General features: G+C 44.0%; 1 protein-coding gene across 4 annotated transcripts in view; it reads left to right on the top strand.

The window, feature by feature from the left end:
• RALYL (RALY RNA binding protein like) overlaps positions 1 to 27,117 on the top strand; it is a 157,468-nt gene that overhangs the window by 58,003 nt on the left and 72,348 nt on the right. The window lies entirely within an intron of this gene.

Below are 27,117 nucleotides of genomic sequence, written 5' to 3'. Positions count from 1 at the left end.
GTTTAATATAGCCACATTTGTAATGACTCATACAATAAGGCTCTGTCCATGGGCGTTGGGTATTCTGCGGTGGATCTCCGCCACGGGAACAGGAGCCGGCAGACGGATCTCCACGATCGGCCTATCTGACAAATAGGCTGACCGTGGAGAATCGCAATGATTCTCCGCTTGTGGACGGGGGAAGCGCTCTCCGTAGCAACACTATGGAGAGCGTTCCCCGCAGCCGGATTATCGCCGCGGGGACAGGCAGCCTGAATTGGACACCATTTTAACTTGCGTGGCAAACTCTAGTAAAAGGGAATTTTAAAAGTCATTAAAAAAAAAAATAATAGTACCAATGATAACTACAGCTCGTCATGCAAAAAAACAGCCCTTACATAGCTTTGTCCATGTTAAACTAGAAAAATTGTTATTGCAGTAGTGCAAAAAAATTCCGAAAAAATGATTTTACTTGTAAAAAGGTAAAGTCCTAAAACAAAAAGTAAAAATGAATAAGTTGTACAATACATGATTGATACCCCAAAATGGTACCAATAAAAACTACCACTTGCCGCACAGCGAACTCTCTCATACCGCTATGCTGATGGAAAAATAAAGTTATGGAGATGAAAATCTGAAAAAAAGAAAAGTAGGACGCGCCATTAAGTGGCTAAGTTGGTATGTTTTGTCTAGTGACACAGTATGAAGAGCGAGAGTAACGTCTATGTTCCACTGAGAGGCAGATGATGAAGCCAAGTCCAACCTGTTGAGTCTCCGAAGACACAATGTCCCCTCAATGTGCATGACAGCTGGACAGCGCGGCGGTTTTAATTGCCCTGGATGGCGAGTCTCATGTCACCTGTCTGCCATCCGTATTCCCTCTGAGCTATGAGCTTTTGTATAGATGCATTCTGCGGATCGCCACTTAGCGATCACCCTATGTTTGGAAATGATGCGGCGTCCCCTGGAGAGAAGATATTCCAAGACTAGCGCCATCCCATCCCATTCACTATTCATGAATGTAATATTCCATTCTAATTCTCCGCCGCTATTCAAACAGGTGCAAAACATTTTCTTAAGGTGGTTCTGAAACAAGGGACGGCATTAGAAAAGCAATCACAGGCTAAGTATAGTTTTAAACTCCGGTTGAATTGGAAAATCAGCCGACTGTGACTGAAAAGGGCTTTGATTGTAAATGTACTTCCTCGGGTAAAACTTCTATGGCAATAACTCCCAGCGACAGATGTGCATATTTGTAATGGGAATTGGTTTAAACAGAGACCCGACATGAAATAAGTTATTAGCGGCATTCTGGAGGATGCATAAAATTATCCCGACTGGCTAACGGTAAAGGAACGAAGGAACACGAAGACGTGAAGAATCATCAGTGTCCCTCTAGTTTCTGGGGTCTTCTAGAGCAGTGTTCCCCAACTCCAGTTCTCAGGGACCACCAACAGATCATGTTTTCAGGATTTCCTCAGTGTTGCGCAGGTGATGTAATTATTGTTGGGGCCTCAGACATTGCCACAGGTGGTGTTACCATAGGATATCCTGAAAACATGACCTGTTGGTGGTCCCTGAGGACTGAGGTTGGGGACTCCTGTTCTAGAGAAACTAAATCTACCATTTGGTGGACGTTTGTAATATGCTCTGATAATGTACAGAGTCCATTTGCCTAAATAAGTGCCTTGCAGACCTCCAACACAACTTGAGACCCTTACGAAGGGCCTTCACTAAAGACTCCCCCTTCCTAAAGAACTCAGACTTTGTGGTTTTTATTACTTCCTGCTGGAATGTCGCGGGTGCAAACAAAAATACACTACAAAAAAAATACTTCCGGAACACTTCAACATCACCGTATACCCCATGGCCAGACTGACACGGACGCATTTGCATATATTTGAGCGCACGATATGCAGAGAATAGAACCCACTGATATCAATGGGTTTGCTCACTTTTCCGTATTTTTGAAGCTCATTTCGGTCACGTAAAAAAAAGTGCAGCGTGCTGTATTCATCTGCACATTTGTACGCCATAGGTCCCCATCAAAGTCAATAGGGGGAGTGTAAGGTGATGCGTAATACACTACGTAGTTCCGCTGGAAAAAAAAGATCTAAAATACATTAGACAAATTAGCCATTTTAATCAGTGCGCCTTTGTTTGCTGCACGCAAAGGAACGTGCCTTGCAGGTGCAAAGTATAGTAAAATATGCCAATGTCTCCGAAAAGAAATCATTCGTTCCGCAAAAACTCTAGGCGCATGTGCGTACAAATGCACATACGCTTGTGTGAATCTGGCCTAAAGGCCCATATAAATGAAAAGACATAAATGCAAATTGTTCATAAACTGCTAATGGACACTAATATACATTAGCAGCTTATCACCTTCATTTGCATGTAAATGGGCCTCCAGAGCTTTATGTAGAGAACAGCAGGTGTCTGTTTTCTGCATTCAGGTCCATTGTTCTGCCATGCGGCTGCTGCCGGCTCTCTGCTGAATACAATGTAATCTGCACCATGGACAGCAAACACAGCATGCGGACTGTTATCTTCTCTGCGGACTGTTATCTTCGGCTGAAGATGGATTTTATGCACAGCTGAAAAAATCATCGTTCAGCCGAAGAGGGAAAGATGGGATAGTTACACACAACTATTATTGCTCGAACGATGGCTTTTAAGCAAATTTTGAGTAATAATCGTTGCGTGTCTCATCTTCAGGGATATCAGTCTCTCCACTTAGTAAGCAGAACGGATTGTGAAGCGGTATCATCTGATTTGGTGCAAATAAGAGTGATAACAGGAGTACCGGAGAGGTAACACAATGCTTGTGTCCTTGTCACTATTAGTAGCATGAGGCGCTGCCTGCAACTCTTGCTTATGTCAGCAGACGGAGGATGAAGAACTCCAATAACAGAGGGGTGTGTGTTGCCTAATGGCATGGGGACTCTTTAAATTTGGCTCTGTATATACAAATCCGAAGTTTTAAGTGTAAGTTTGTGTGCTAACCTGCAGCGCTGTGCAAAAGTTTTGGCAGGAGTGAAAAACAAAATGCTACAAAGTAAGAACTTTCACAAAAATAGAAGGCGTCTGGTGTTGCTGTCTTAATACAGAATAAACTTGGAACCAAACATAAAGCCAATGTTATAAGGCTGAGCTCACATGACCATATGGTAAAACGCTGTGTAAATCTCAGCGTTTTACCGGCGTGTGGAGCTGCGTATCCCCGCATACGTGGTCACCCTCATACGTTGGCTTCCTGAGGGTTTTGTTTTTTTTTTAAACTTGCCTTCTATTGTCTCTAAGCAACATTATTCGACCGGCTGCACCCGTGTGGATTTGAATTGCGGAATTCCGCACATATTGAAAGAATAGAACATTCGCATACCCGCTCACACGAGTAGATGGCAACTGCAAATAAAATCACAGCATGGTCTATTTTTCTGCGAACTTCACACGGGACAGCTTCTATTGAAGTCGATGGAAGCCATCCGACCCGCAGCCCATCCACAATTGACATTGCGGATAGGCCACAGGTACCCACGTCATCGCTTAGCGAGCTGCCACGGTCATCCACAATACAGAAGAAAGCAGGTACGCAGGGTCACCAGCCAGAGTCCGCTGCCGGCTCCCAGTCGTGTGCAGCTGGCCTTACTGATACAAGAGGGCAGGTAAAAAAAAAACAAAAAACACATCCCTCAGCAGACTGCTAAACAGAGGAGCAAGTCACACATGTGCAGAACACGGATTTGCAGCCACTCACAAACCATCTTTATATCAATATTGATGTGATTTTTAGGTTTCTCTTTTGCTCAGTCACTTTTGCCTTTTGCTAATTGACAAAAATAAACTTAACACTTTTCTATTTTTGAAAGCATTCTTGCATTGCTAGTTTTAGGCAGGTGTGGGGAAAAATGCTGCCCAGTACCGTTTGACCGGGGTGTATTTGAACCAGATTTACGGTGGCAGTCCAATAATGAAAATCCCCATGACAAGATCCCTTTTTTCAGTAAATTATTTTTTTCTGCGTAAGGTTAAAAGCTCATCTTCACAAGGACAAAAACAAACCATCCCTTTAATGAACGATCTAGTTTTCTAATTTTCGCTACTTCTTCTACTCGCACACTTTCTGACACTCTTGAGTTTGTTGTAAACAGATTTAATAACACATTCGGCGCTGACTTGTAATTTAAGGGAAAGTACAGATAATTATTCTGATGCGCTATTCGGCAGAACTCATCATGGCGACGTGACACAAGGCAACATAAAAGCTTCACGGAGAAACCTTTCATCCTGATGGCTGGCACATTAGTTATAGGCACACGTCCTGCATGTAAACATCTGTTTGACAGTTCTATTTACCGCCGATCTAGCGGAGATAATAAAAGTTACACATCAGCAACATGCAGATGCTGATCACCGAACGAAAGACGCGAGGCAGTCTGAAATTATATGGCGTCCGCTCGTCTCTTCCACAAGCCCAACCAACATTCAGCAGGAAAATGGAGCCTGTCGTCTCCCAAACTGCCATCCTCCCCTCCTATAATGTGCCTAGATGGTACTTCAACAAATGACTATTCAGTATAGACTGCAGATTTACCATGTAGCGGGCGGAGTTGTCACCTACCTTTCATTCTATGTGATGATAATATATAGGCTTCCATGCAAACGATCATTTGTAATAATGCTACAGTACATCTGCGAAACTCATCCGCTACGAAGATATATGTAAATTAGTTTATGTAGCCTTAAAGCGATTCTATGGTTTCGGGACAACATTCTATCTAGGGACCAGAGAGGGAGGGGATATACAGTTGTCATAATATTTTGACCAACTCCTACTTACGTCGGCAGCACGTAGCCATGAAGGAAGTGACGTGTGGTGGGTATAAGGTGTGCGATGCGCTCTGCTCATATATCTTTTATTGTTGTCGGGGGGTAAAATGGGAGATTAATCAGAGGTGCAAGAAGGGATGATTTTTGGCTTTCGGGTCAAAGGTGGCGGTATTTCTTAAATGGCGCTGTATGTGAACTATTCGCATGCTGCTGTGGTGAAGGTGTATTGAGTGGACAGATCATACTATTGTGAGTAAGTGACGTGGAAACAGCGGAGCACCACGTGCCAATGATGTGAAAGGTGAATGTCTGCTATAAAGGTGCGCGAGAGCCAACCGATGCACTATAGTAGAGCAGGGGCTACTAGATGCGTCTCTAAAATTGCAGAACCCAAAGCAGATTGGTCACTGCCACTATGCTAACGAAGGTCCAATCGGAAGAGAGAGTATTTATAGATAGTTATTGGATCGCCCCTTAGCCGTGTCTTTTTTTTTTTTTTTTCTAGGCAGAGTAATCCCAATTTTCCCTCTCTGGGTATTCCAGTCCCCTCATTTTGTTAATTTTGTTGCCCTTCTTTGAACCCCCTCAAGCACTGTAACATCTTTCCTAAGCACCGGTGTCCAGAACTGCATACAGTATTCCATGTGGGGCCTCACAAGTGCCTTATATAGTGGGAAAATAATGCTCTCGTCCCTCAGCCCTATACCTCTTTTAATGCACCCCAAGACTTTTTATTAGCTTTTGCAGCAGCTGACTGGCATTGATTGCTCCTGTTAAGTCTACAATCCACTAGTACCCCCAGGTCTTTTTCCATATCACTTTTCTCCAGCAGTACCCCATTTAGTGTATATTGGTGGCATCTGTTTGTATTAATTACCTTGTATAATTTTGTATCATCTGCAAATATTGATATTTTACTGTGCAGTCCTATCAGGTAATTAATAAATATATTGAACAGAATTGGGCCTAATACTGAACCCTGTGGCACCCCACTAGCAACAGTGGCCCAATCAGAGTACGAACCATTTATTACTACCCTCTGTTTTCTATCTCTGAGCCAGTTCTTTACCCAGATGCACATGTTTTTACCCAATCCAAGCTGTCTCATTTTATATATTAACCTGTTATGCGGCACGATGTCAAATGCTTTAGAGAAGTCCAGATATACGAGATCAATAGACTCTCCCAGGTCCAGCCTACAACTTACTTCATTGTAGAAGCTGATCAGATTGGTCTGACCTGATCAGCCCTTTATGAACCTGTGCTGATGAGGAGTTATACCGTTGCCATCCTGGAATACCTCAAGGAACCCATCTCTCAGAAACACTACAATTGGAAAAATATTCGAGGGGAGACCTACTGGCCTGTAGTTACCAGGCTCTCTTCTTGACCCATTTTTGTATATAGGAACCACATTGGCAATACACCAATCCAGTGGTACAACCCTGGTCTCAATAGTGTCCCTAAATATAAGAAATAGCAGTCTGTATCACGTCACTTAGTTCCCTTAGAACCCTTGGGTGTATTCCATCTGGGCCCGGCGATTGGTCTTTTTTTTTGTTTTGTTTTTTTTTTCTTCCCCCCTCTCCCTCCTGAGTTAGGCCACCTGCACATGGGCAGAGATTCCGTCCGTGCCTGCCTGCATAGGATTGCATTACAAAAGGCAATCCTATGCAGACGGCTGTGTTTTGTCCGCGTGAAAACACGTGGGAAACAAATCGTGGCATGTTCTATTTCTGTGCGGGTCTCTCGGAAGTCCTGCCATGCACTGCCGCACTGATTATCACTACAATAAGGCACGTCCCTCAGAGGGACACAGATGGTGTTAAAAAAAGAAATCAAAATCATGTACAAAAATAAAAATGTAAAAAACCTTTTTTTTAAATGCTTTTTTCATTAGCATAAAAATAAATAAATCCCACATTTCATATCGTCCTGTCCGTAAAGACCCGTAAAATAAATCAAACTTTTTATCCTGCACGGCAAAAAATGTTATAGGCTAAAAAGCTGAGCTAAAATGCTATTTTTTTTTTATAGTATTTTGCCTCCCAAAAAACGCAATAAACATCGGCAGAAGACCCTCAGTATCCTCAGCTGCGGGCAGGGCAGATCCCACTGCAGGCTTCTCCATGGAGAATCCGATCCGCCCGTGGACATACGGCCTAAAAGCGCTGCTAAAAAATCCTTCCTCTGACACCAGCCCAGAATATTTTCTTAGGGCCGCAGTGGCCTGAAATGTGTAAGCGGTGGATTGTAATGAAGGTCTAATAAAGCCTGGAATGACCTTTTTCTGGATGCTGGGGTTCGTTTCATCTTCACTTTTGATTTCTATCAGAGGAACCTTTTCAATCTGCCTTGAGCTGTTCCTGAAGACCCCCGGAGTGGTGAATCTGTCACCTCTGCTTACTCTTCTCTTTGGGGGCAGCAGAAGGTAGTGACAGGCCCGCTGACTGCAGTGATGGGTTTGTATTCTGCATCTATAAAGCGATTTTTGTCAGAAACGTACATTTTATAAGTAGCCGTACACACAGGACTACAAGAAGTAGTCCTAGATATTCATGAGCTGCAGGTTAACGCTGCTACCCGATTCTGCAGTCACTGATTGGAAGCGTTCTCTCTATACATGGTAATACAGGAAGCTGTCAAGCAATGTCTGGATGGTGAGGCTAGCCTGCAGCTCATGATCACTGAGGACTACTTCCTGTAATCCTGTGTGCTCTTACCAATGGAAAATGTAAGTTTCTGACAAACTACTTCACAGATACAGCAGACAGTTTGCTGTAATCGGCGAGCTTATACCGCCTTTGGCGAGGGCACCACAAAGGTGGCATTAGATTCCCTTCAAAGGGATTGTCTGCGGTGAGACCTCAATCAAGAGCCTTATGAGTTCTATACACGGCACACGCGTGTGTATGTAATATATATACAAGCTTCTCTTTTTGCTTTGATATCGGCACAAGGGCTGTTTGCTGCAGTTTCTTCCATGCTGGATAAAGCATCTGCGAGGACCACTGATCTCAGCTGCATTCCGGAAAGGCGGTAATGTCGTGTTTGGGGGTTTTTTTTCCCTGAAATTTGCCATCTTTGCAAAAGTGCTGCCTGAGGCATTATTCTACCATTGTGTGTTTGAAATCTTGCTTCTAACCGGAATATTTAATTACCTCTTGCTTTATGATTGTGCTTCGTTATCAGCTTTCCTCATTTTCTGATAGCGCTGCAGCATATTAAAAGAAAGGAACAGTTTAGGTTCTGAAGTAAAACACAATGTAATGTAATCTATTGTGCCCGATGTATGAAACGTCAAAATCGGCACCCCTCATGAGAGGCGAATAAATGGTTAACACAATGGGTGCTATAGCTCCCCCCTTCCACCCCCCCCCCCCCCCCCCTACATCCCCCACATCAATGCCTGAAGGAGCTGCAACATACACCCAATTCCACATGCTTGGCTGATTGGAGGGGAGCTATTGACTGACAGAACTCCTCCTGCTGTGCTGCTTGCAAGCACGGTGTCAAAAACACATTGGACGTATTGAACTGCACTGCCAGAGACTCAACCCTTTATATTCTTCTTCCATCTGCCCTTTATTTGAAGGGGACCCGTCACATTGTAAAGTCTTAGAGAATGTCTGCATAGCTCTTCAGCCATGGCCCCTCTGATTCTATCGCCTCTTATCCCCCTCCTTCATACCTATCCTCTTTTGCCTGGGAGGGATGGTTCTAAGAACCAGCTGCATGAGATAGGAATCAGCCAAGTAGGCCGTCTCCACCACTCATTGACATCAAGTCTGATGTCCCTTACTGACAGCGGTGGGGGTCACCAATGGACAGATTTACAGCACCAGAAGAGCCTTACATAGTGCTGGTCTTAGGTTATATGGTATGCTGTGTGCAACTCCCCATCGTATACTGTACTGATGAGCAGTCTACCCGTATTATGTACTGAGCAGGGTCCTGGTCCAGAAGCAGAAGTGCAGCGCCAGGACCCAGCTGTAACATAAGTGCAGCACCAGGAGCATCTGACTGCACACAGACCCATTACAGTCATTAGGGCTAGTCGGACATATAGGCTTTTATCAATATACAGCATGTCCTAGACTGGTCCAATTTCTCGGATGATAGTTGCCCATTAAACACAATGGGCGCGCTCTGTTTTTCACGCATTGTTGCTTAGCAGTGCTAGAAAAAGAGAATTGTGCCCCCTCCTGTGGGGGAGGGGGGAAAGGTTCCATTGTACTATATTATGGGTGAGTTTAGGTTAAAAGTGTATGACTGTTACTTTAAGCAAAGCCTTAGAGACGAGGGAACTGGAGACAGACGCGCTTTGGGGAGAAGTGACCTGAGGGGTGTGAACCTAGGAATGGTCTTCTGGACTTTGAGTAGCAAGAAGAGGAAACTTGCCTCAACTGTACTGCTAGTTAAAGAGGTTAGGTCAGGCAAAGAGAAAAATTCTACACTTAACTATTCCTCTCCCGTCAATCTACTTTCTCATCTTCTCGCTGATCTTCCCATGGCCTCTGCAGTCCCTGGGGGTCACCTCCCCTCCAGCTGGCTAATTTTCCTGATTCCTGTGACGTAGCGTACATTCACAGGCTTTCTCCTTCCTGCCAGCCAATGTACGTTGCGTCGCAGTTTAGCACAGGGGGTCCCGAGCTATTGCAGAGACTGCTCATGCGTGCTGTCTCTGCAATAGGTCAGCATTCCTTCCTAGCCGTCGCAGGGATGTGACCTTCACTGACCTACCCGGAAGAAGGTTGGTAATGCACACTTTATAACAAGCCAGCTGACTGAAGGTGACGTGACCCGGGGACTGCAGAAGCTCAGGGAGAGGTTGTGGTAAGGAGTCTGCCTGTGGAGCAGTAAGGGTGTATAGAAATTTTTTTTTTTTTTCATGACATCCCCTTTAAACAGACGGTGTGAAACGTGCTGACCGTGCATGGTTCCTTACCTCCATAGATGCACAGTTTCACCCTAACTGAGGCGCAAAGTAAAAATTGTTTTAGGATAAACTGTTAAATAAAAGTTCCTGTTGCGTTTTGAGCCATAAGCCGAAGTATGAATCTTTTCCGAGAACACTGCGGTGTCCTCCCTGCATCTGCGCTCTGTTCCTAACCCAATGTAGAATGCACTACATAAGTAATGCAGTGTACTATCCTAGTGGTCGAACAATCACCTCTTCAAGCCCTCTTACGGGACTAAATAGTGTCAAAAAAAAGTTCCATTAAGTTTAATTTTTGAAAAATCTAGTTAAACACTTTTCCTCAGCAAAAAAAACCCCTTCTCATATGAATAAAATACTTTGCCATGTGTACCATTGTTGTGCTAAAGTAGTGAAAAATAAAAAAAAAAATCTCTAAATTTGGAATTGCAGTAATCATGCTGATCCAGATAAGAGAAGGATCATGTTATTTTAGCGAATGGTGAACGCCATGGGGGGAAAACCCAAAACGTTTGAATTGGCATTTAATAAGTTATATAACACATTACACCCCAGAGTGGGGCAGTTTAAAAAAAAAAAAAAAACCTCCAACAAAAAAACAAGCCCTCCTACAGCTTTGTCAACGAGTTACTGCTCTTGTAAAGCGATTATAAAAATCGCTTAGTCCTTAAAACACAAAATAGGCCGGTCACTGAGGGGTTAAGTATAAGCTTTTTAGGATAACGTTTTCTCCGTAAGACGTTGCAAATGTATTCCACATTTTTATTGCGTCTTAATGCATTTGCCAAGCCGTAATCGTGTCTTCGCTAAGCAAAGTTTAGTATCGCAAGACGGTTAAAGTAAGGAAATTGAAGCGGTAAAAGATCTATAATATATAAAGAACAACTTTTTTTTATATTCCGCTCCTCTAGATGCTACCTATGGTAGTTAATCAGGATGTGATTAGTATGCACGCTGAGGTTGACTTTTCCCATTGCACTTTTGTAGTGACTAAACTGTCATGTGGAATTCAGCGCGGAGTAAAAATAGGGCAGCTTTACTGCAAAGTACATCACAATGACTGGATTTGGCATTCAGACGGCTTTTGCTGCACGGTGTCCTGGAACCCAGGTAGTCTATGGAGAAGAAAATCTGTTTGTCAGAAGTAAGAAAATATAGACCCAGTGCCGTTGCAAAAAGTTCAACTTTGTAAGAGCCTCAATCCATAAAGTATTATATACTACTACTAGCTGATATACCTGGTGCCTCCTGAGTTACTTTGATACAGGGGTTTACGTGTTCGTACGGAAAATTTTATGACGTGATGGTGACTTTAGAGTAACCGAGGAATAAAATATGTATACACATACAGGAGCGTTAGATTCTCCTCAGGCTGCATGTACCGATGTCCCTCTGCAGAATGTGCCACCCCCTCCCACTCTCATTTAGGACCTAAAGAATGCTTGCGCCAAATTTCACGCTTGTACGACACCGAGAAGTTACGTTCCATAGGGATGCACTTTTGCAATTGGCATTGAATAATCAAGTTGTGACCCCTTTACTCTTCCCATTTAGGACCTAAAGAATGGTCATGCCAAATTCCATGTTTTTAGGACACCAAGAAGTTAGAGAATTAGATTAGGTACATTAGATAGGGGTGCCAATACTTTTTGCACTTGGCATTGAATAAGTGAGTTGTGACCTCCTTTACTTTTTCTATTTAGGACTTTAAGATTGCTCCTGCCAAAATTCATCTTTGTATGATAACGGAAAGTTAGAGAATTAGTGGCGAGTCAATGAGTGAGGGCTTTCACATACATATATAGACTGATAGATACTGCAGTTGTGTTGTGCATAAGGACGTCTACAATCGCCGTACATCAGTCTTTACGGCCCGCGCAGCAGAGCTCTGTACGCTGAGGAGCTGCTCGTTGCTTTTACACTCTCTGAAAATATATAAGCTTTTTCTACTTTTAAATAGATCAGTCAAACATCACCTCAGCCACCGACACTGCGGTGGAGACCGCCCACGTGACAATGAGCGATTGCGGGCGAATGAGGGGGATGGAGTCTAGAAAAAAAATAAAAATGACGATGGAAAAGTGTGCAGCCAGTTTCACTTCGGAGTACGTGGCAAGTCTTATTTAAAGGGAATGTCACCCTGTTTTTGCCGCCCTCTAACAGGCACGTCAATTATGGCAATGGCTGCTGTGTGTTTCTGTGCAGTAGTTTTGAGAGAAACTTGTGTTTTTTTTAGTAGCAGCCACACATAGGGGACTAGCTCTGGCTATATATGAGCTTTAAGATGGGGTCATCTATGCTTGGCCACTGATTGACAGCTGTCTCCCTATTACTGTGCATAGGGAGACAGCTGTCAATCAGTGGACTGAGCCTGCAGGTTAGAAGGCTGCTAAAAAGTGCAAGATACAAGTCATGGTCAGAAATAGTGATACTCCCCATATACACGGCTGTCTAAATAACAGAGAAGGGTATACATTACATAAGAAAAACAACAAATGGAAACTGAGCAGAGGAGGGAAGACCCTGCCCATGAGGGCTTACAATCTGCAAAGAGGTGGGGGTAGAAGCAGCTCCTATAGTGGTGGCAGCAGTAGGGCTACCTTAGTCTTTTCTGAAAATGGGGGGTTTCAAGTTTCTTTTGAACCTTCCAAAGTGGTGGAGAATCTGATGTGGTGGGGTAGTAAGTCCCAGAGTATAGGTGGGATGCACAGGAGAAATCTAAGATATGTGAGGTGCAGACTGGAGGGAGTATAGAGGAGACTTCATGAGGACCAGAGATCACATATTGGGAGGTTAGGTCAGATGTATGGAGAAAAGTTGTGGGTTGGATATCGTGTGTAGGGGGGTACAGATGTAGCAATTATTAACATGACTGGTACATCACGTTTACTTTTTATATACAGCATTGTAGTAATACATTGTAGTTATATAAGGAGTTAAATGTCAAGTTAATATGTGCTACATCTGTACCCAGATATACGGAGGAGACAGCTTGTGAATTATTTTTTTTTTACTTTTTGGGTAGATTATTGATCTTTTGAAATCAAATATGTCTGGACAAGAGGGCAGCCAGAGAAGAGATTGGCAGAGTAGACAGGCAGGATCGTAACGGTTTAGGAATAATAGGGGAAAAGGGGGATTAGCCAGGTATTGGAGTTCAGGATGGATTGGAAGGACTATGGCGGGGGGGGGGGGGATGTGTTTTTGTTGACCAAGAGTTGAGGAAGAATCCTATCTGAGATGATTTTGAGTTGGGGGTAATGAGGCAGAATCTAATGTTACACCGAGATTACAGACCTGTGAGACTGGGGAAAGGCGTGGAGCCATTGATTGCGATTGATAGGTCTGGTAGGAGGATAGTGGTTTGTGATATCGAGACGCCAATTGAGTTTTTTTTTTTTTTTTGGTTTGTTTTTTTTTTTTTTCTACGTTCAAGTTTAGAAACTGGGAATAGAACATAGCTTAAAACTCCAGCTCTTTTTTTACGCCCGCATGTATTTAACATATATTGAAAACATTCGTGTATTTATAACTTGTTACGAATTCTTATTCTAGCAGTCTTCCTTTCTATTAGGTCTCTCGCCATGAAGGGAAAAAGTTACTATTATTAAAAGCGTACCCAAAAGGTCAGGGAGCGCTGAAAGGTACATTTCAAGTGGATGTTGCATAAGCTCGACTTTCCATAGACAAGAGCCGGCACTCTTTTCTATGGATAATAAATTCAATACATCAAGGATGAATCCAGAACTATAAAACTCATTTAGAAAGCCTTCCTAGCTAGACTGGATGAATAGTTTCATGTAGGCACAATGCGTTTTCAATCAATCAGAGCGAGCCGGGTGCCGACATGTCTAGAATGCACAAGCTTCATTCTCAGCTGTGGAAGGCTCTATGGTAACGCCTGCTAGTGGGGAAAATCCACAGCTTTTATTTCACAGTCAGGCAAGAAGCAAAGGCTTTGTCCGTTTGCTCATTTATGTTTGAGACTGAGATGGTTCTACAGACCCCAACAATTGTGGAGTTACAATAGATCAGATTCATCCTCGCTGCAGTCAATTTCATAGCAAGTTAAACAACCCAGCAGAATAGTTCTGGAGTTCGGAAGGAAATTGGGTCACCAAGAACCATATAAATGCTTGGTGGGAACTTGGACACCATGCAAAAGTGTCCTCAGGTCAGATACTAACCAAGTGTTCAACACCTTAGTGGTGGTCAGTGAGTCCACATGCTGACTCAGCGCTGTTTATTATGGTAGCACTTTATAAGCAATGTGAAATATGCAGAACCTAGGGAACTCCGGTTTTCACCCTTGACCCCTTCAAGCAGGATTTAGAGCTCATGTCCATGGGCAGGTACGAATTCTAGGATCAGCTTGGGGCACCCGCGCAGATGATCCCGAGTTCAAGCCGGCCATAGATAATGATAGGTGCCTGCAGCTTAATTTAAGCATGCGGGTTTGTTTTCTGGACTGACCAGAAGGTCCAGAAAACAAATTCCGCATGACCCGCTTTGCCACGGATCCTTCAGAGACTGCTTCCATTGAAGTCAATGGACACTGTCCGATCTGCGGCACACCCGGGACTGTCACTCCGGGTATGCTGCAAGTCCCACAGGAAAGCAAGAGTTTGGTTTTTTTAAAAACTCCACTGCACATGTGTGGGGTGTGTGCCGGCGCACCTGCCCACATGCATGGAAGAGACGCCGGATGACCCACAAGCATCCGGACTTGTAGGTAATATCCTCCTGCCGCGGCCAGGGAGGGATCCCGCGGCGAGGCTCCTGCCCACGGAACCTGGCCCACCCGTGGACATGAGGCTATAGCCTTTGCTGCGGAGTCCCAGATAGTCCCAACAGTGTAGGTGCTGACGCTGCACAGGGCTGAATTATGGTATCTGATGGTGGGAACTGTAGTATAGTGGTTAAACGGACAGTAGTTGGGGCTGGTCGGACAGGTGCAGTAATAAGGCCAGCGTAGAAGTGAGCTACAGCAGTCCAAAGCCAAGGTCGGGGAGCGCAGAAATTAGTATGTTCAAGAGTCAGAACCAACACAGACTGGGGCTTTGTCACAATGGCTAATGTAGACCAATTCCTTAGGCATCCTCCATGGGAGAGGATGCATAACATAGCAGTATGTAGATTGTGGTTGGTGGGGGGGGGGGGGCTGGATAAGGGAGCGCATGTTGGCCCTTTAAGTCAGGGGCGGGAGTGCACATGAGCCCTACGGGCAGCAGGGGATGCACAGCGTGGAGTGGACTGACACCAGCATGTAGGACAAAAGGAAGGGTCAACCGCAGCTCCAGTGACAGGTGAGCTATGGCAGTAGCAGGCTAGATTTCCTAGAACGCCTAACTTTGCAAATGCCTATTAGATGGTCACCGAGAAAGATGGAAGGGCAGGCTACATGTGTGGTACAATAAGCTGTATTCACATCACGTTTTTGGTTAGGAAAGGTGCCAGACGTACATTCTAAGTGTCCAAGTTTTTTTTTACTGCAAGGCAAACCCCAAAAGAGTGTCCTTACATACTTGCCAGACGGTGATTAATAAGTAGACTGCAAAAAAGTATGGAATAGCATAGTAGGCTGTGACCTTACATCCCTCAGAGTGCTGTAAAAAAAAACAAAAAAAAAAACTAGTATTAAAAGTACAAGAATGGGTTCCTCATTTTGTTATGGACATTTTGATGTATAATTTGTATAGTTTTGAATTACAAGGAGACTTTTTTTTTGGCTGGTATCGGTGAGTTATTTTCTTTATACTTAATTTTTTTTTTCGGTAACTTTTTTTTGATCTCTGGAGGTCATTGCCCTTTTTTCACACTCTTCCACTGTAAATAAGGCATCCATAGGAGCCCAAGTTACAAGGGTTCCCCTGTAGTGGTATCAGTCATGAACAGAGGTAATCTGGGTCTGCTAGGACCCTGCAGTTTTGCTTTAGCAGGGGGTACGCAGCATTCATGTAATACTTCCACTTTCTCCCTTTAGTACATACCGCTTGTTGAGCGCGATGTAGCCTGGAAAGGAGAAGGCTGAAGCAGTTAAAAATCGCTGCTTCTCCTCCAGGTCCTCAGCTGTCTGACAGCCGAGCACCTGACTTGCTCCTGCTTGCTTGCAGAAGCTTAAAGGGGTTGTCCTGCGCCAAAACGGGGTTTTTTTTTGTTTTTTTTTGCATAGGCCCCCTGTTCAGCGCAGGACAAACCCAAGGGATGTGGTGAAATAAAAAAAAAAAATGTACTTACCCGAATCCTCTCTCTGCAACTTCTTCTTTCTTTTACTCCAAGATGGCCGCCGGGATCTTCACCCACGATGCACCGCGGGTCTTCTCCCATGGTGCGCCGTGGGCTCTGTGCGGTCCATTGCCGATTCCAGCCTCCTGATTGGCTGGATTCGGCACACGTGACAGGGCGGAGCTATGCGTTGACGCGCAGAAGGGGGCGGAGCCAGAACGCCGTTCGTGCCCGGACCATCCAGAAGGGAGAAGACCCTTCTGCGCAAGCGCGTCTAATCGGGCGATTAGACGCTGAAATTAGACGGGGCCATGGAGACGGAGACGCCAGCAACGGAGTGGGTAAGTGAATAACTTCTGTATGGCTCATATTTAATGCACGATGTACATTACAAAGTGCATTAATATGGCCATACAGAAGTGCTGAACCCCACTTGCTTTCGCGGGACAACCCCTTTAATCCTGCAATATTCATTTTACGATCAGCCGGGATTAAAGCCCAGGAACAAACCACGTAAATTTACCCTATTACAGACTTTGCTTTGGGCTAGGTAGCTTTAACTTTAAAACTCAACACAGGACCCTAGTTACACCAATACAAAAAAAACTATTTTATGCAAATACTAGGACTAATCTTCTTCAGTTGAAATACTTTTGGGCAGGCTTCTAACTCAACTTATAACTAGACACTTGTCTGTTATAAGTTGTCTGGATCTGGCGGATGGGCCCACATGTTTTGATCTAAATATGTGCTAAGAAGCTTGTGATTTAGTAATAGTTATACATGTTTAATATCTGAATCAAAATGCATAAGTGCTGAGGGGTGGGGTTTTGCTTGTACTATTTATTGATTATTGCAAACGTTTAAACTTTATAGACTCATGTGGACAAACACTTTGGCCATCAAAGGCACCTTCTGCATCCAACCATGGGCGCCTAGATTGGCGCTTATGACATGTGCTATGTCTTCTTGACAGTCCCGTATTTTGTTAAAATACCATATCTGTAAAGAATGGTAGGGTCCCACCTCTGAGACCCCCCAATCACTTGGCTACAGAATGACACAGGTCATATAACCAAAATGTAGAGAGGCAGAAGATCTTCGTTTAGCCCTGTGACATCACAAACCAATGGGAGTCAATGCAGTTCGGTTGTGGCCCGCAGGTTGCCGTAACTAGTATTTGGTTGCAATAAATCAACTCGCTGGATTTCTCTTGAGTCAGGTTGCGGCAACTGGTAAGTTGCAATGTGACTGCACTGGCTTCCATTAGTTTGCAGTGTCACAGGGCTGCAACTCGTGTGACCGTAGAGTCAATAAGGCAACCCCTTGTCATACGACCTAATGCAGCAAGAGGATGTCATCGAGGGAGTCTACTTAACATTTCAATAAGAAAAAGTACATAGAAGCACAACTTCTCAGCACTTTGTATTCTTCACATATGAATATGGCAGTTAATCCATATTTGGAACATATTGCCCACTCTTGTTCAGATTAATCACTGCTGTCACTTTAGACATTTGTTAATTTATAAAAGATGCGATAACTTTGGAAATGCCTCGGGGCGATATCTATTTAAACATAAACATAACTTTCAGCATTTCATTCTCTTTCGGCTTATTACACGTTCTCCATATTGCAGACCTGTCAATGACCCAGAGCCGGCTCCGGCTGAGCAGGAGATATAATACACTGCTAAACGCTGAGGTAAATGGTCAAAGAACTTGAAATTCATTTGTGTCAATCAACAGGATTGGATGTGTCCAGCTCTGTGAAAGTGAAAAGCTCTAGAGAAGAGGCTTATCTGCTTCCTATGCCAAAGCTTATAGATGTTTATTGACCTTCAGTAAGAAAGGGGAGAAGAACATTCAAGATGAGATTCTCTTGGTTACAATGCACAGCTGTTCTGTTAGTACACTTGTAACCAAAAGTAAAGTTTCATATAGTTCATAGTTGTCGGTATCGCCTTTCCTCTAATCTTAAATATTGGGAATGAAAGAATCAAAATCGCCGCATGTACCAAAACTAGCGAGAAGTTTGGATGCCATGCAACTGGCTATGCTTGTTAGAAACTTTCTAGAAACTGGAGCCTTAGTTATAAAAGGGACCTTTTTGTGCTGAGTCAATGGAGACCGTGTGAGCTGGGGGATCTGCTGGAGGTGGGCCGGAGGGGGCTAAGAAGCTGCTGCCCGTGAAAGGAGCTGCTGGACAAGGACAGTGTCCGGAGACTGCCTGGTGTCTGAAGGCAAGAAAGATTAGTCAGCATGGTTTCTCCAGACGAGCTGGACAGCGACAAGGATCATCGAATTGTGGTAGTGGAATGCTCCTGACCCTGAACTAGGCTGGGTCGGTCAAAGGGAGTACTCCCACTCAACATATTGTTAGTGAGGCTAGCCTTAATTTGCCAATAGGTGTGCATACCAAGAAGAGGGTTATACAGTGTGTTAGCAGGCCTTTTATAGTAGATACAGACACTAACTTCGTACAAGTTTCTGATGCTTGAACCCGGTTTATGGTCTGTGTTATTTAAAGGGATATCTATGACTATGGGAACCAGCTTTTGTACGAGAACATATTAGAGTGTTAACCCCTAAGGCTGCCTGTCCACAGACGAGTTGTCATTGCATTATCTGTGGCGATAATCTGACGCAGTAAACTTTCCATATAATTATGGAAAGTGCAGCCCGACGTCCACAAGCGAAGAATCAGCGATTCTTCGCTCGCGGGATTCAAATCATGGCATGCTGCAATTTGCTGCGATTTTCCGCGGTGAGTCTATCAGGTGGGCTCACTGCGGAGACCTGTCAGTTCTCCTACCTCACGGCAGAAGATCGCTAGCGATATTCCTCCTTAGCCGCAGACAGGCAGCCGTAGGGAAAGCTGTGTTGCTGTGCTATTTATATCTCACTAGCTGATATACCCGGCTTCGCCCGAGTTAATTTGGTACTGGTGTTTATCTGGTGTTCACAGGGAAAATCTTATGAAGTCGTGCTTACTTTAGAGATACCGGAAAAACATATGTTCACCATTTTGCATAATTCTCTGCGTTACCCAGGAAACACCACGTGGAGGTAACCATGTGACGTTTACTTTATATAAAATGACATCAGGAAGTGAGAGAATTAGATTACGTACATAAAATTTGGACACTAATTCTTTTGCGCATACAATTGAATAATCAAGTTGAGACCCATTAACTTTTCCTATTTATGACATAATCAATGCTCGTGCCAAATTTCCCGTTTCTATGACACCAGAAAGTGAAAAAATTACATTCCGCACGTAAAATTTGGACGCTAATTCTTTTGCGCTAAAATTGAATAATGGAGTTGGGACCTATGAACTTTTCCTATTTATGACATAATCAATGCTCGTGCCAAATTTCACGTTTCTATGACACCGGAAAGTGAGAAAATTAGATTCCGTACGTAAAATTTTGAACGCTAATTCTTTTGCGCTTACAATTGAATAATCGAGTTGGGACCCATTAGCTTTTCCTATTTATGACATCAATGCCCGTGCCAAATTTCCTGTTTCTATTACATTGGGAAGTGAGATTTAGATTATGTACGTAAAATTTGGACGCTAATTCTTTTGCGCATAGAATTGAATAATGGAGTTGGGACCCATTAGCGTTTCCTATTTATGACATAATCAATGCTCCTGCCAAATTTCACGTTTCTATGACACCGGAAAGTGAGAATTACATTCCGCACGTAAAATTTTGACTCCAATTCTTTTGCGCTAGAATTAAATAATCGAGTTGGGACCTATGAACTTTTCCTATTTATGACATAATCAATGCTGCTGCCAAATTTCGAGTTTCTATAACACCGGGAAGTGAGAGAATTAGATTCCGTACATAAAATTTGGACGCTAATTCTTTTGCGCTAGAATTGAATAATCGAGTTGGGACCCAATTACTTTTCCTATTTTGGAGATAATCTATGCTTGTGCCAAATTTCATGTTTCTACGACATCGGGAAGTTGGAGAACTTTTGGCGAGTCAGTGAGGGTTTTCGTCTTTATATAGATGAACAGACATTGTGTGAAACGGTGCTGATAATAGTTATTTATAATGTTCTGTTATTTCCTATGGAACATAAAGTATTATCTTTAGGGCTTATTCAGACGTGCGCATATCGGCCGAGTTTTCACGCCCAGCCGATATACGCTGTCCCTCCCACTCACCGTCTCTCTGCTTCTCTCCTCCCCTCTGAGCGGTTTGTAATGGGAGTGGGCGGGGGCGGGGCATTCACAATGTGTTTTGTTTTTTTATTCTTTTGCAGTTTTCCACTGAAACTGGAGCATTCGTAGTGCCACCCCCGCGATGACATTAGTCACTGGCAGAGTCACTCTGGGTATGCAAAGACCCAGCAGTTCTGCCATGCTGATGATAGGACTCAGTGATTGCTGGTGCTATGTATGCAAGAAAATAAGTCAAAAGTGATTTATAAACTACTTCTGTCTTTTCCTTGGAGTCCCTAGCTGTCTGGAGCAGTCTGGAACCCAACGTATCCCTGCTAGATTGCAAGGGCAGGAGTTTTAAACTTGCACCGTACATTTGATAGAGGTGCAAGTTTAATGCTCGGGACCAAGTGCCGTACATGTACGTTTTTAGCTCTGCTCTTTTCTGTGCCCTCTAGTCCTCTCTTAGGCCTCATGTCCACGGGGAAAATCGGGCCCGCTACGGATTCTACATGTAGAATCTGCAGCGGGTCCATCCTGCCCCGCGGACGTGAGCGCTGAAAATACAAATAAATAAGAATTTACCTTTCCGTAGCGGGCGGCGAAGCTCTGCTCTTCCTCACGGCCGGATCTTCTTTTTCGGCCGGCGGATGAATTCCTGACGCCGGCGGCACGTCGTCGACGTGCCACGCGCATGCGCCGGCCACATCCGCCGAGCCGAAGCAAGGGAGATGCGGCCGTGAGGAAGAGAAGAGCTTCCCGGCCCGCTGCGGGTGAGTAAATGCTTTAAATTCCTATTTTAGGTCTCCCGCGGATCCGGACGGCTTCCATAGGCTTCAATAGAAGCCCGCGGGAGCCGTCCCCGCGGGAGACCCGCACGAAAATGGAGCATGGTCCAGATTTTTTCATGCTCCATTTTTTTGTAAATCCCTTTTATTGACGATCCGCGGGTATTTATCTACCCGCGGGTGGTCAATGCATCCCTATGGGGTGCGGATCCGCGTGCAGGTAATCCGCTGCGGATCCTAAATCATATTTTGCCCGTGGACATGAGCCCTTAGGCCAGCGCCCAGCAGTAGTACCGTGAACGAGTTTGTCAGTTAATGAGTTGGCAGACCACTGCAAACCTTACTTGGTAGACCAGCCGGGTCAGCCACCCCAGCTACATTGGTTTAGAAGCAGTCTGTTCAGTGCTGCCTTCTCCTGTGTCTTAGATGGGCATTATCTGAACAATCGCTTTCTGCCGCAATTCTTGCCGTGGATCTGTCCGTTAATTGGCAAAATCCACGCGTGGACTTCTAAGACGGCTCGCTAGCATTTGTATATTTAATGTGTGCCTCCAGACAACTCCTTCTTCCAATGTGGCCCAGAGACGCCAAAAGGTTGGACACCCCTTCCTTAGATGCAGCTCAGAGGCTTTCTTCCAAATTGCTTGAATTATAGGCTTTTTTGGCTTTATTTTCCTTTAGCCGTCCTCGCCATAACCTGATCGCCGGCCTTCTAGCGGAAAGCTATTTCACAGACCCTCCGTAGATACATTTTCTTACTGTAGCATTATTTGCTGCTTAAGGATTATATAGAAGGTTGAAATGTTGCCGCACTCCATGCCGGCTGCTCGCTGCCAATATTGTGCTCCTTTTTCAAGTCTTATTCTTGAACTGTAATTGTAATTTATCGAGCTGTCATTCCGAGTCGTCTGCGCTAACATTCCACTTCTTAAACCAATCACTTGTTCCTGCAACTGTCACCAACACCCTTTTGCACTTGTCAAAAGCAGCACAACTGAACTGTGGTGACAGGTACAATATTACCAATAAATTGGATAATCAATCATGCATGCGCACATCCTGACAGCGATGTCAAGAGCCTCTGAGGCTGCGGGCAATTATTACGGATAAGGAAGCTATTACCCATCTGCTTTTAAATGAAAATCGATAAATACTGCACAAGATATGGCTTCAGAAAATGGAAAGACAAAAAGACTTAGAATCCTGGAAACGGGAATCGTTTAAAAACTTTTACAAGTTTTTGCCGTCGTATGTCTTCCTGCAGTTTATTGTGGTTCTGATTGGCTTTGTCTCCTACGATGGATATTTAATGGAGGAAATATTTCTTTGGAAGTAGCTCTAGGGTCTATCCATACCAAGTGCCGTGCGTATGTCTTTGTACGCACCAGTAAGTATCCCTTGTGCATATGCCAATCGGGTCCCTGTTACCCCAAAGGTGCCAAGAGTGTCTTTTTTTTTTTTTTTTTGCATGGTCACTTTCTTATACATAAACTAAATGGACACTAATAGAAACCCCCAACTAGTAGCACATTGGACCTCCTCTAGCGTTTAGAAAATATAACAAAAAACCCCACACATCATATCCATAACACCCTTTACAATAAATTGAACACCCGATTTACCCTGCACGGCAAAGCCTATAAAAAACTGCTTATTTTATTAATTTAGCCTCCCCAAAAAATGCAGTAAAAGTGATCCAAAAAATTGTATGTACCCCAAAATGGTGCCAATAAAAACTACAGATAGTCGCACAAAAAACACGCTCGACCATGGAAAAATAGTTATGGGACCTTGAATGCAACAATGTAAACAATTTATTAATTTAAAAAAAAAAAAAAAAAATTTGTGTTGTACAAAATGGAAAATCCCAAAAGTAATTTTGGTCTCCTAGTCTCATCGTCTTGTCAACCCCTCAGAGAAAAAAAATGTCCTTTTTTGATTTATTTAACCGTACAAACAATGGTAGGATTGATGATTGATTTATTTTTTCCTGTCTGCTCTCCCAAAAAAAAGTGTAAAAGTTTTTACAATACATTATATGCACCCAAAAATGGTACCAATAAGATTACAGTTCTCCACGCAATAAACAAGCCCTCATATGGCCATGGCACCAGGAAAAATTAAAAAAAATTACGGTATGTAAAACCTGGAGATTAAAATGCCCCAAAAATCGTTGCGTCCTTATGGCCAAAATAGCCCATGTCCTTAAGGGGTTATAGAATTAAAGTTGGATTTTTTTTTTCCTTCATGCTTCTGCCCTTTGACTCATTGAGTACCAGACCATCTTACAGGCATTTTGTCCTCTTCTAAACCTATGTCCGTTTAGAGTCTTTGGCTGCTGTCATGTAGGCACTGGCACACAAATACGAGATTGCTGTCCTAGTTCTTTATGCTGGGGTTTAAATATGAAGAGTTTGCTCCTACATGCTGTATATTCCAATGCTGTGCTTTATAGGAGTCACGCTTATGCTGGATGTTGACCACTTGGTGCACATAGCATGAGTTTGTCGCCTTCATGCTGTACAAATAGTAGGAGGGGCTGAATTTGTGTTGCATAATTACAGAAGCAAAAATGCAAAAAATTCTTATCAAAATAGGCTAATTAACAATATGCGCTACAAGGCCTCATGTCCACGGGGAAACTCAGGCCGGCTACGGATTCTCCATGTAGAATCTGCAGCGGGTCCCTCCTGCCCCGCGGACATGAGCACTGAAAATAGGAATTTAAAAGAATTAACTCACCCGCAGCGGGCCGGGAAGGTCTTCTCTTCCTCACGGCCGGATCTTCTTTTTCGGCCGGCGGATGAACTCGGCACGCCGGCGGCATGTCGCCGGCGTGCCGCGCGCATGTGCCGGGCACATCCGCCGAAGCAAGAAAGATGCGGCCGTGAGGAAGAGAAGACCTTCCCGTTCCGCTGCGGGTGAGTTAATTCTTTTAAATTCCAATTTTAGGTCTCCCGCGGATCCAGACTGCTTCCATAGGCTTCAATTGAAGCCCGCGGGAGACCCGCACGACAATAAAGCATGGTCCAGATTTTTTCATGCTCCATTTTTTTTTTTTAAATCCCTTTTATTGACCATCCGCGGGTATTTATCTACCCGCGGGTGGTCAATGCATCCCTATGGGGTGCGGATCCGCGTGCGGACCCTTTTCCCGTGGACATGAGGCCCAAGTATTACAAGCGCCCGCAGCAACCTACAATGCAAATGGAGTACAATTAATGGGGGAATATATTAACGGCCAATTGCGGTAATTGCGATATTGTACGCTAATTAACATTCAAAATAAATGAGCTGAATACACAGTTTAAACTGCATGATTATTGCAGCACACAGCTTATTTTGCGATACGCCCGCAAGCAAAAAGGTATCTGATTCAATCATATGGAAACGAAAGATCTCGTATCATTTAATAGCATTTCACTTGCCTGTCCTCTGAAGAATTGAAAGCATTTTTGAGCGTTCTCCTTATTTTTGATAAGTAATCACAGATGACATCCCAGGGGCTTTTCAAGCCAAGAATGTTGGTGCCTGACCCAAGTGCAAGAGTTACAGGCACTCGCGTCACTTCAGTCGTTTCAAGTAAGAAACCTATGAGTAGATGGACTGTTGCATCGAAATAGAATACAATGTGGCACTTTTTGCATTTTTTTTTAAATGACCTAAAGGGAATCTGTCAGCGGTGTTGTGTTTCAGCAAAACTCCTGACTACGCTATGTATGGTCAGGGGAGAGGGCTATATACTTACCTTTCTGGATACTTTCATCGTTCAGCAGTGTGAGAAACTTTTTATTCCCCACGCGCCACTCTTGGAAGTGCGCTGGAGGTGGGACCTCTTGTTCAAGTGACCATCTATCCATTGTAGTGATCTCTGTTGGAAACTGCAGCTGGTAAAGCTGTTTTCCAGGTAAATTCTGTTGACCTCTGCTCAAGCTAGGTCATCAATAGTTAATTGCCAGGAACATGTCACTTGGGATTCACTATGTAATCAGCTGATCCTCGGGCCCTCTTTCTTTAGTGCAGCAGGCCCAAGAGTCACCATCGGGGGTTGAAAAGTGGAAGTGTCATGGAGGGCTTGAAATTACCGGAAGTGCTACCTCTTATTCCAGTTCTGTGTCCGACCCTAGTATCAAGAGGTGGAAGTGCCAGAAGTGTAATAGGAGGCTTCAGCTCCCATTGATTTCAATGGAAGTGAAGCCCTCTGAGGCTTTGTCTTCGATGACTACGTTTGGCCCCACTACACTGGCAGCAGACTGGACGTTCAGATGATTGCCAGGGAACTTATGTGGCAGTTTCTCATTAACTATTGAACACTTATAGTGAGGATAGATCATTAATAGAATTTGCCTAGAAACCCCCTAAATCAGAGCTCTGGATCAATAGCCAGGCACCTTTAGCATAGGTCATCAATGGTTGATAGATGGGGGTCTGTTGCTCGGGACCCCTACAGAACAACTGATTAAAGTGACTGGATCTCTTGATGAGCACCGCGGACACCTCACTCCATACCAAGTATAGCACGGTACATTGTATAGATGTTGTCCTTGGTCTCATCTGAACTTGGGACCCAACATTGCTAACCCCTGTGCCATCACTGTTACTACCAACTTCTTTGCCTAGTGGGTTCGGCAACCACAAGCCGAACGAGGTTCGGGCACACTCCAAACTTTTAGCAACGTTTGATCCAAAACAGAGTTCGACTGGTTTGGTTGGCTCAACATGTCAAACCCATAGCTAATAACCCAGGCTGTATTGACCATGACAGCTATTATTGCAGTGATACAGCTATTCAGTGACTTGTACTGCAAATCCCAGCATTCTCCAGTACTTATGACTTTAAAGATCTATTATGCTGGTCACACTATGGGATATGTATGCACATGATGAAAAATGTACATAGGCATATGATCAAAAATTGCACAATTTGTAAAAATAATTAAAATCATAATCGCTGTTTTGAGTGGGAAGTAAAAGCCGCACAGATCCAGTAGAAGTACTTTTCAGTTTTTCTACTTGAGTTCCTGGGCACAGATGTAGTTTTGACTGAGCAATCTCCTGATCATGATGGATGAGAGCTCAAGGGTAAAGTTTAGAATAAATGCCTTTTGTCATTTTCTATATATTCAATAACAAAGTCACAGGTGCCTGACAGCAAAGTCATCTGGAGAGGGTTTTTTTTTCCCGAATTCGCTACAATCACATGACGGCATACTCCTCGCCTTGGGCAACATCCCATTAATTGGTTAAGGCTATACAGGTGGTATCACGACGCAGGATTCAGGCTATGCAGTAGGTGGTGTACCGACAGAGAAATGTTAGTATAGGATGGTATAATACTAAGTAAGTAACTCCGCTATTACGATGAAATACTAGACGCTAGCTACAGCTAACTAAATCATGGGGCGAATATTATGTTGGGTAGAATATGAAATAATGCCAGAAAAACACTGTCAACAATACTGTAGCAGGATTAGTCCTGTTGAACAGAAGTAATGCAATTCATAGTTTGTGTTAAAGGGTTAACGCGCCGTTCGAACTCCAGTGGAGTCATCGCTAATATATAATGGGCTCATGCCCCTGTTTACTGGCTCAGTCTAGAACAGTGTGCGATGCAATTTCACCAAATGGTCCAAATCTGTAGGTGTGACCTCTTCCTATGTAGCAGACCTTATACTCTCTAACCATGTGCACACTTCGTGTTCGAGTTGAGGCCAACCTCACTTACAGCTGCTTTGTGTGGAAATTGCCACTTCCACTGACCCAGGCTGCCTTAGATCAGGAGTGCAACTTCACCCTTACTCCTGGTCACAGTTAAGATGTCTCACTGGGTTGGGGTAGCAGTGTAGCCACTTTCTCTTTTTGGACTCCAGGCAGCAGGCACACCAGAGCTCTGTGTGCGATGCCCACTGCACTTTCCGGACAGCTCCTCTTACAGGCAGGCTCTATGCTTCTACTGTTCTTCCTCTCTTTGTCTGCAGCCCCTCTGCAGGCTGTTGTGCCTCTTTTATAATGGTGCTCCAACAGCACCTCCTGCTCACTGCGCTCATCTGTGGTGCAGCAATAAAACTGTCCTTTTTATATGCTGGGCATCAACCAATCAGTAAGTGTCCACTAAGCATGCTCAGTTCTACTATGCCACAATGTGGCTGATTATTTTGGCGCACAAGA

The sequence above is a fragment of the Eleutherodactylus coqui genome, chromosome 9 (assembly GCF_035609145.1).
Source record: "Eleutherodactylus coqui strain aEleCoq1 chromosome 9, aEleCoq1.hap1, whole genome shotgun sequence".
NCBI lineage: Eukaryota > Metazoa > Chordata > Amphibia > Anura > Eleutherodactylidae > Eleutherodactylus > Eleutherodactylus coqui.
The sequence above is the reverse complement of the archived record's forward strand: the minus strand, read 5'-3'. Positions and strand labels throughout refer to the sequence as shown.